The 8,865-nt window shown below is 39.6% G+C and overlaps 1 long non-coding RNA gene across 1 annotated transcript; it reads right to left on the bottom strand.

Annotated features, from left to right (window-relative positions):
• Positions 1 to 729: 729 nt before the first annotated feature.
• Positions 730 to 8,591, bottom strand: LOC148185231 (uncharacterized). Its single transcript, XR_015773595.1, has 2 exons — positions 8,438 to 8,591; positions 730 to 1,259 (listed from the first exon to the last, which is right to left on the bottom strand). It is a non-coding gene; the product is annotated as an uncharacterized LOC148185231 (long non-coding RNA).
• Positions 8,592 to 8,865: the final 274 nt, after the last annotated feature.

The raw sequence follows: 8,865 nt of genomic DNA, 5'->3' as shown, positions 1-8,865 counted from the left end.
ATATCCTTTGTGGACTATTTACAGAGAAACTTGTTGGTTATATAATCTGTCAACAAGATGTTTGCTTTTTTCCATAAATTTAATTAGGTTTTGATAGATTCATCAGTTTTCATCTAAATTATTTTTGGTGAATTCTAATTGGCTCCTGCTGTGGTTTGGCAGCCACATAACTGATCATATGCCTATTTAATCCACTCATGGGATATTTAACAAATTGTTAGCTATTTCACTGTGCACTGAAGTGTAGCTCTACCAATTCTTTTTTCCTGTCATGCTACTGGGGCTATTATGACAGTCCATTATGTGATTTATTTTGTGAAATAAATGCGAAGTGTTGCAAAAACAACAATACATCATAATCTTTACCCAAAATACAATAAGGTCAAGAGATATCCCTTTGCTTGTACATGCAAAACACTAATACCTTTTTTTTCCAAATCTATGGACAGTAGTTCACTTTTTCTGACATTAATGTACTAAGTAAGACTTATGGCAGTAAAATAGTTATGTGATAATTCATTTTATCCTTCTAAAATAAGTACTTAATTGGTTAAGAGGAAAAGGAATAGACCTATTTATCAGATGTTTAGGCTTGTCTACCTGGGGAAATAGCCTGGAATAGTTATTGCATACTAACTCTTCAGGAGGACATTCTTAATCCATAGTGAAATTGTCCCTGTGTGTTTAGCTTAACCCACATTGGGAATGAGAACAGACTGATTGTTCCACTTTGAATTCACCCCCTGCATTTATTCTACAACAACTCCCCCACACAGACAAATTTCTAATGAAAATAATGTAAGGAGTTCAGAAAAATAGCTGCAAAACTTAGTTTATCTTTTATACAGTAAATTCCCACTCTGCTGCCCATGATGCAGCTTGTTAGGCAGGACTAGAGATTACTTGGAATGTGGAAAGATGTTTCAAATAGAAGTGCCTGAGGTATAGGTCCATATGCTCCCTCTTTTCCCCCAGCTGCCCAAATCATTTATCTTAGGTGGTGTTGATTCTTCTTTTTTCTAGTTCTTTGTTGGGAGGGGTTGTGTTGTTTGGTTTAGGTTTGGTTTTGTTGCTCTGATTTTTTCTGTGGGGTGCAGAGGAGGGTACACATGGTGCTCTGGAATTTATGGTACTTGCTTCTGGTTTTCCTAGAAGAAGGTGAGCTGCTTGTGTGCTTGGTTTGCAGAACAGTCCTGCAATACTTCAGCTCTTGACTGGAGATGTGGCACTCACTCTTCCTTCTGCTAGCACAGAGAGACCTAATCAGTGAAAAAATGGTTTCTGGTCAGACCTGTCAGCATGCAACTTTGGTTCTTGCTCTCTAACATAAATCAGGGTAGTGATGCCTGTAAAATGGTGTGAAATGTTGAAAGACAAACATGATAGATGTGAAATCATAATAAATCACCTTCTCAGTAGAAATATCAAGTTTTCTCAAAATGTGGTAATTTCTGTGTGACGCAATTCACATAATATCAGACTCGAGCAATCCATAACTCAGATGTCAGAAGGCAAGACAGAGCTGTCAATATGCTAGTCCAACAAATGACGTGGTGTTAAACTTTGCTATAATTCACATGCCATCAGAGACATACAGCAGCTTCTGTATATCCATGTTTTTTTAACAGACTGTAGTAGGTGAATACACAACAAGCAGTGTCAAACCTAACCATTAGGGATGACAGACCCCAGCAGATTAAGTCATGATGGCAAGGTCAGTGGGATGTGAAACTTGGCTAATGATGTCATGCCCTTGTCAGCTTGCATTGGCTAAACACGGCAAGGTTTACCAGCAAGCCCTATGGCTTAGTGAGCACTGCTAAAGGGAATTTTGACCTGAAATAGGTCAACGTGAGCAGAATACAAATACTTGTGGTGCAAAGGCTCTTCTTGAAAGCCTGGCACTGCTAAAGGCAATGGGAGCTTGGCCAGTGACCTCCACGGGGCTAGGATTTTGCGGATATGACATTCAATTAAATCCTTTTGCTTCTGTTCTGTAGATTGGGTTTCATCATATGTCATAAGACATTTGTAGATTGCAAGCTGTGTAGCAGGGAACAGCATCTCATTAAAGATTTGTACAGATACCAGATTAACGGGACCCCAATCCTTCCAGGACCACCTCACACATGCTGAGGAACAAAGCAATAAAAGAAAGCCCATCCGCAGTGCAAGAATCATCCTGCTGTAGGAATTAGCTAACTTTTATCATCTGAAAATGACTGCCCAGGATGCTCTGTGCAGCTGAGCTGAGCAGGGTGGGGAGGTGTAGAGGGAGCCACAACCAGCTTCACCCTGTCAGAAAACATTATGGTGAGCAGGGCTCAGAGGGAGGAGATGTCTCCAGCAGTTGGTGCTCCAGGAGCCAGCCAAGTATTTCCAAAGGGGAAGGGGGCACTAAAAGAGGGGCTGGACAACAAGGCAGGGTGAAAGTAGACTGTGTCTCTCTGAGGGACAGAGATCAGTGGTGCATATTATGCTTTAAATAAGCAGCCTATCTTGAAACACATGTCTGTCTCGCAGAGGTGGTGTTTGTATTTTACAGCAGTTTGGTTTGGTTTTGAATCAACACTCAATGAATAAGTACTAAAACTAGTTCCTTCAGACAGAAATTTTGTTTGTTGCAGGTTTTTTTTACTTCTAGGCATAGGCATTGCTAGGTTTACCAGCTGAGGTGAGCAAAAAAATGCCTCCATAGCCAGAGCCACAAAAGCCAAGGAGCAAACATGCTCACCCTTAAGAGGCCATCAGCAGAGATTCTCAGACCATACAGAGCCACATCTGAAACGTTGTACAGGCAGGGTCTCCCCCTGCAATTTCACAGAAGCACAGGTCTGCCTAACTCTGCTTAGCACATCCAAGGGCAGTGGAAGGGAAAGGGTAAAGGCAGTAAATTTAGTCCTTCTTCAGTGTGTTCTGTTGTCCCACCTTTCAAAGCAGACTTCTAAACTTCTCCAAATTTATTTTTAGAAACATTTTGATTCAAGAACCTCGAAGTTCAGCAGAATCCCAATGGCCAGTGGCTATGAAGGAGCTACAAATCTCATTCTGGCACTCAGATCCAAGCTTAGATTCCAATACACTTTGGGTTTGGGTTTTTTTAATTGCAAATACACAACAGTTTAATTTCCAAGAAGGTTAAGTATTTAAATCATATCACATAACTTGCTTTTTTGGAAAAAAAACAAACTATTTTTTTCTCCTAATGAGGTAAACAAAACAGGAGAGGAGGAGATGGAATTGACTAATTCTAGAAAGGTGGGGCCGAATCTTAGATACATTTAGGCAACTAAAACTACAGAAAATTTTAGAAGTGCCCAAAAGGGGAGATGCCTTGCTTCTGCTGATGTCAAAGATTATTTTACTGTCAAACTGACAAAGAATGGCAATCTGAAAGATGAGAAATAGAGTATTATTAGTGTCAGTGTCAGAAAATGTTAACGAGTGATATTATCACAAATTAAATCAGACACAGGCAAGAAGCTAAGAAGAAGCAGAGAAGGAAAATCTTATACTTAACAAAAAATTATTCAATTAAACAATCTAGGTGTGCACATCTCTAATAATATTAATTTAAAATTTCATGGAATACAGTGACCACAAAAGATAGTTAGAGTAGGAAATTAGCCAAGAGAAATAATCTTCTAGTATGAAAGCAGATGTTGTCAATCAGGAAAATCATGAGTGAAAAAAGGAGCATGATAGGACTAAAAAGTGACAGTTTTGTTTGCTGTTTTCTCAGCTTTTCAGGCTGACTATGAACAGACCCATGAGACAGACATGGGACAGAGACACTGTGAAGTTCCTGGGACTGAAATGTGAAGTTCCTTCCCTGAAACATGAAGAGCTGTATTTTGCTACTGACTTAACCCTCCTCCCAGTTTCTGTACATGTGCAGAAAAACCTCCAAAGACAAGAATAACAGTGTAGATAGCATGTTCCAGTAAGACCAAGTTCAGCAAAATTTGAATGATTTTGAGTATCCAAAAGCAAATAGGAAATTCTGGGAATTTACTTAAATTGTAAGCAAAGGAGCAGAAAAGAGCAGAAATAAAGGTGTGAATAGGGAAGATTTCTGGGAATATGAACATTTCAGGAAGGGTAGAGAGAAACATAGAAACTTTCTCTCAACATGTACAAAGATGAAGCTACACAAGAGAGGATTGTTGCCATCAGCAGGCAGAATAGAATCATCCCAAATCACAGTACACCCCTAGCACGGAACAAGAGCCAGGAGATTATTTTAATTCACAACAGAATTAAAGCTCAGAAGCTGAGCAGAGTAGTCAAGTTGCCAACACAGAAATGCTTAAACAAAGGAGATACTAATGACCAGGAACAGTCAAGTCCCCAGACTGGGGACTGGGCAAGTACCAAACCAGAAGTACATAAAGTTAAACAGCAGATACCAGCCAGAAGCCAACATGGGGGTGCAAAGGGGTCTGTGGAAGAACAACAGAGCAACCAACTGGCATAAGCAGAAAGTGAACTACAAGTCAGATGTAAGCAGGTGAGAGAAAGTAGTTTCATCTAGCTAAAGATCCAAGTAGTTTCATCTAGCTAAAGAAAGAGAAGACTAAAATATTACTTCTGTGCATTTTACAGAAGTAATTTGGTACACTTATAAAGAAAAAGGCATCTAGTTATTTAGCATACAAAAACATGTCAGAGGAAATGAAAAAATGTTTTTACACAAAAAACCAGAATATGCTGTACAACTGTTCTTATAGATATGTATGTAGAACCAAAAGAGTAAGAAATTTGGTGTAGAAGAGCCATATATCTTAAGGATTATGAAAATCAATAAGAATTTTCCTTTTTTACTGAAGTACAAATTAAAAAAAAATTAAAAAGAGGATCAAAATGAATGCCTTCAGCGACGTTTCCTTGTTCCTTGTTCCAGGCCAGTAAAAAAGAGTTTGAAGAACAGTTTTCAGAGGGCGTAAAAACCTCATAATTAATCATTTCTTCAAACACATCAGGAGCAGGAAGCTATAGAGTTTGTAGGCCCATTAATTGATCAAAGTACAAAAGGAACTTTCAGAGAAGATGAAGCAGAGGAGGAAAATTAAATGATTTTTTACAGCCTTGAAGGAGTTTGGGGAAATATCTGGGCTGGAACCTTTCTTCATGCATCAGAGGAGATACGTCAAAAGAACTGCTTCAGAGCGAGTTCATTAGAAGAATCTATAGAAGAAATTGTCAAAATTAAGGTAAAAAATTGTCAGGTCCAGATGATTTAAAGTCTGACCTACTAAAGGAAGCTGCAAGGCATTAGAGCTGTCATTGCCCTGCAGGAATGGAGGATGGCAAAAGTGATGACAATTTTTTATGAGTTAAAGGTGTATGTGTAGAGCTGTAGCACCTCTTAGTTTGACAACTGTATCAGGAGCAAGGGTAGGACTTGAATAAGAGGATATTGGGAAAGTGCAGTACCCTGGGGAAGGAGCTTTCAAAGAGGGGAGTCATGTCTTACAAACCAGACAGAATTCTCTGGAGGCATCTGATAATAGGCCCAGCAATAATAAGAACACAGCACAAAAAAGCAGAGGAGTGGCCAGACTGGGTTTGCTAAGAATGCCATCTCCAAAAGTGAATGCCTAGGAAAGAGAAGACAACCAGGACAGATGTACAAGATGCTCCTGATGAATACTCCTAGGGCTTCCAATCACTTAAATTTCCATGAGTGCTTTAGGCAGCCTTTATTTCTCTACATTTAGTAACCTTCAACGAATTTGTGACCTGTGAACTAGACAAGTCTATCCCTTGAATCCACAAGTAACACATTAAGTGTGGCAATGAACTTTGAAAGCTAACTACACATTGCATGAAGAATCTTTTTTTTTATTATTTTTTTTTTTTTTTCCAAATATGCCTTCTAGAAGCATCCTTCAATGTCCCCAACTTTAGGTACAAGCAGAGACAGTGAACAAGCAATTCCCACCCTATCCTGCACACACTGATGGAGATTCAGTCTCTGGAATTCCTGAAAATATTTGACATTGTCCTTCACCAAAAACTCTTCCCAGCACAGTATAGGAAAGTAATGCCTTTGAGGGATAGGTAAAGAGTTAAGGTTTATAAAATGAGGAATAAGAATAAACAACCAATTTTCTCAATGCAGAGAAGGTACAAGTAGAGTCTTACTAGGGTATGTGATAAGTCTGCCCTGTTCAGCACACTTCTAAATTACCTGGAAAAGGAGGTGAATAGTAAGATGGCTATGTTTTCTGTTGATAAGAATTTAGCTCATGGAAAAAAAAAAAAAGAGAGAGAGAGAGAGAGAGAACTGCAGGAAACAAACTGACTGGATGATTAAGTGTCAGATGAAATTCAAAGTAGATAAATGTAAAGTAGCATGTACAAGAAAAACAATCCTAACTTTATATACACAGTGACAGTCTTTAAATTAGCATTCAAGAATAAGGTCTTGGAAATATAATAGACAGTCTATGAAAGTGTCAGAACTCAATGCTCAGGAGTAATAAAAAAATAAAAGCAAATTGAATGCGAGGAATTATTAAGAAAGAAAAAGAGAAGGGAGAGAGAAACCATCATCCCACACTGCATAGATATGGGGCTACCACACTCTGAATACTGTGGGCAGTTCTGATCCACCCATCTCACCCATAGTGTACAGCAGGTCTGAAAAGGGTTCAGAGCTGGAGTATTAGGATAACAAAGTTACTAAGTGGTTTCTGCATCTGAAGTGATTAAATAGATCAGGCTTTTTCAGTCTGAAAAGGGGTGGCTAAACAAGACTGTAAAAAAGGTCTATGTAATCACAAGTCTAAGCCAACATAAACATGGATTTTGTGTTCATTGTCTTTTCTAGAGCAAGAATGAGAAAGTTTCAAAGAAAGACAAAAGACAGCAAATTCAAAACAACAACAAGAAGTAAAACACACTGTCAGCTGCAAAAAATGTTTCCAATGGCTTTCACCAGAGTTTCCCAGGCTTCAGAGAGTGATGAGTCAAAACAGGAAAAGTAAAAAAAAAATATCAATCCAGGTCTATTGAATATGGAGACAAAATGTGTAGCCCAGGAGCCATGGTTCATCAGAAGCTGAGATATTATGCTGGGGAAGGATTTATGGTTTCCCTGGCTTTGTACTCCTCTCAGTGCACCAACACATGGCTACTATCAAAAATAAGATAATGGACTAAACCAATATTTTGGTTGTACAGGTTTAAACTTTCTCATGTGCTCAGTCAAGAACACTCCAGCTTTTAAGATTCACACTTAGTAAAATACTTTTAATTTTTAGTCTAGTACAGTAAACCTATTTGGTATGGGCCACACTGACAGAGTGAGCCTAGAACCCCACTGGACTATGACAATAATGGTATTTTTTAGTGGCACTTTATATTTTCACTCTTGAAAGCTGAAAGATCACAAGTTAAAGACATAAGTGAACAAACTGACACAGGAGGACTGCTTCAATAGGAGGTCTAACTAGCATGTCTTCATGGTTGCTGGAGATGGCCATTTATGCTCACCCTGGCATACTGATTTTGGTGCAAATGGAGTTTGTTTCATTCATTGAAGACATAGTTCAGTGGTGGGTATGGTGGTGGTGCTGGGCTAACAGTGGGACTTGATGACCCTAAAAGTCTTTTCCAACCTTAACAATTCTGTGATTCTACAATACTCCTCAATTTTAACTACATCAGATGTCAAGAGGGTAGCTTAAGTTTTGGTTTGTCGCTTTGTAATAACCACAGACCGATGGTTACAGAGATCAGAGTTCAAACCTTGTTCTGCTTCTGCTGAATTCAGTGATACTGGCTGGCACTATTTCATGGCATTGATGCCAGCAAGTCCTGGCTCTTTTCTGGAGTCCCAGCTGGGAGGAGCAGCCAAGGGGTTTGTAAATGGGCACACCAATGGCAAAAGTGGAGAGCCTGAGAACAGGTCACGGATTTTGTAACATTTTTATATGAACACACATGGGAATATCATTTCTTAATGTCTTCCCCACCAAAGAAATTAAGAGGTACAAAATGTGCCTGGCTTTGCTTTGCTGTGCTGCGCAGGGTGTGACGGAGCAGACACTGCTCTTCATGCCGGTGTAAAAGTGGGGACTGGCTGGGAAGTGTTCAGTGCCACAAGATCAGGACCCCAGTGCACACAAGGGTCTGGTACACCCACATGCGTGCACACATCCCCAGCAAAGAGGAAACAGGCTGCTGCCCCTCCAGGGCAGAGGGCTCTTCCCCACCACCCAACCCCCAATAGGAAACTCATCAGGCTGGGCAGAAGCTCTGTACCTCTTTACTGGGTATTTACTGTACCTACTTGCAAAGTATCTAGAGTACTTTCTTAACCTTAATTCCACAGGGGAGAGGAACAGCCCACAAAATTGTGATCAACCAGATTGCAGACAGAATTTAAAACATAGTCCTACTGTAGGCAGTATGTGCAAAGTCATCCTACCTCACATTGCCAGGCAAGTTTGATAATCCAAAGACCATCCTCCTCAGAAAGACAGCATTGTTTCAAGTTTTCAGGGTTGCAGTGCCCCAGCAGCTCCAATTACCTGCAGCTACAGTTAAAGTTAAGCACTCTGAAAATCAGAGCCTTAAGGGCTTGATTTTCATTGGTTTTACCTGAGATGCAGCTGAAAATGCTCAGCCCATTTATCCCATCAGTGGGAAAAGATACTGAAGTGGTTTGGAAATGAAAGGAAACTTTGCTAGGGCTTCTTGCTAGTACCTTAGTAAACTTCCCAAACTGGAATTTAAGAACACAAACAACTCATGGCTCAGAACTGGCAGCATGTAAAGTCTCAAAGAAAAATGAAATGTAAAAAATCTTCATGTGTCCTCTACCAGAAAATTGAAAAACATCCTGTAAATTGTTCT

Source organism: Pseudopodoces humilis, chromosome 1 (genome assembly GCF_049639895.1).
Source record: "Pseudopodoces humilis isolate 2021_Gansu_Grassland_sample_001 chromosome 1, ASM4963989v1, whole genome shotgun sequence".
Lineage (NCBI taxonomy): Eukaryota > Metazoa > Chordata > Aves > Passeriformes > Paridae > Pseudopodoces > Pseudopodoces humilis.
This window is presented reverse-complemented; position numbering and strand designations above follow the sequence as displayed.